The sequence below is a fragment of the Notamacropus eugenii genome, chromosome 5, assembly GCF_028372415.1.
Source record: "Notamacropus eugenii isolate mMacEug1 chromosome 5, mMacEug1.pri_v2, whole genome shotgun sequence".
Lineage (NCBI taxonomy): Eukaryota > Metazoa > Chordata > Mammalia > Diprotodontia > Macropodidae > Notamacropus > Notamacropus eugenii.
The window spans coordinates 6,522,342-6,524,234 of NC_092876.1; the positions used below are offsets into that span (position 1 = coordinate 6,522,342).

The 1,893-nt window shown below is 41.8% G+C and overlaps 1 pseudogene; it reads right to left on the reverse strand.

The window, feature by feature from the left end:
• Nucleotides 1–419: 419 nt before the first annotated feature.
• On the reverse strand, nucleotides 420–1,146 carry LOC140507292 (vomeronasal type-1 receptor 4-like; annotated as a pseudogene).
• Nucleotides 1,147–1,893: the final 747 nt, after the last annotated feature.

The window sequence follows — 1,893 nt, forward strand, 5'->3', positions numbered from 1 at the left end:
CTGGTGTTGAAGGTAGGGAGAACTTACAAATGAATGGTAAGGTTTGCCCCTTGAGAGAGAGGAAGATTCTTAAAGGAAGGTGCTCAAAGAGGGAAAATCACTGGTTATGGATGTTTCCAATGATATTCTCTTTTGGTTTGCATTTAGACTATATAGTGCTTTATGCCTTTGCAAACCTAATGATCTGGGATTCTTGGGAGAGTAATGTCAGGTGCTTTCTACTTGAAATCAGGTCCTGACTTCATTACCTGTGCCTTTAATGGTTCCCCAGTTGTTTGTTTGCTGTGCAGTTGGAGCTAGTCCAAATTGCCACCTGAGGATTCTGGATCTGGTTTGACACTTCTAGCTTAAAACTTTTCAGTGACTTTTCTTCTTTCACAAGAACCTGGGAAGAAATTAGGGACTAAGTATTCCTGGAGTCACTTAGTATGTGGACTTTTTCTACCTTGGACAGCACTGTAGTTCCTCATGATTTGTGGGTCACTTTTGAACTGCACAAAAGGGCTAACCACTGGAAAACAGGCAGCCAAGAAGCACAGCTATGCAGAATCCAGGATTTTAGTGTCATTGAATGCATACATCCTGCCAAGATGGAATTGAGTAAGTAAAAAGTGACAAAGGTGCCCATCAGCAGTGGGATCATTTTGCTCTGGTCTCAGGGAAGGCTGTATGGGAAAAGCTGTCAGTGTGAATCTGCTGAAGTCTCTTGTGGAGCTTTTACAGGAGATAAACCGTGTAGCAAGTCATACAGCTAATGATGGCCATACACCCAGCATCAGGGAGGGTGATCAGAAGTGCATGGAGTGATGCACTAATACTAGTAGTGACATTAATGGAGCAGTATTCATAGTCTTTTGTTTCTGAGATGTTTCCAGTACCCCTTAGTCCATCAGATTTCATAAGACTATTTTGCAGAATGTGGAAAAACTAGCAGAGGAGAACAGAGAGCATAATGTATGTTGGGACTCTGGCTTTAAGTTTGATCCACCTGGGGTTGGGGGTACTGATGATGATGGCCTGAAAACCACTCAGGAGGCAGGTTGTGCTGAGGGAAAGGCCACGACCTGCTCTGTGAAGGTAGAAGACAATTTTACAGCCAATGTCATCCAGAACATTCTTGAGACCCAAAGCTGCCAAGCCCTGCATGACCTTCTTACCCCAACTTGTTTTCAATCATGGTTTTTTTTTGCCCTCTCCCAAAGTCAGTTTTATCCTAAGTAGGTTATTAGGGAATGGAGGATGGGACATTTATGATAGAAAAGGAAAAAAACAGAGCCCGCATTTTACCCATTTGGGTGGGAACTCTAGTCCACAGACATGCCATTTAAAGTTGTGGAGTGAAAAGGCAGAAGAGATCTAGGGTGTTGTGCCTAAACCAAGCCCTGCTGAGATTTGTGTTGTGCTTGGTGCACTACCTTACCCTTCTCTTCTCATATTATAGATCAAAATGTGAATGAGGAGATCTGTCAGTAACATAGGCACTAATTCCATTTCCCCCAAGTAAGTCAAGGCAGTGGTCTGTCTTTCTAAACCATTTTACAAAAGTAAAAACAGCTGAAAAAGTAAGGGGAAAAATAAATAAACTTGGAAAGCACCTTGGGGCCATATTGTAGAGGGCATTAGATACAAGTGTAGTATTCAGTAGGTTATGTAGAATCACTGATAATTTTTAGTGGAGGAAGGGAATGCCTACAGAGTTTCATTAGGAAGATTATTGGAGGTGTTGTGAAAAAAATTAGTTGAAGAAATGATGGATTCTGGTCCATCTGGTCTAGTCTAGTCTAGAGCAGGAAGAACTATTAGGGAAATATCTCAGCAACAGATTGTATATGTCAGGTGAGCTATAGAGAAATAATGACTCAATTATGAGTCTGAGTAGGTGGTAGGATGGTT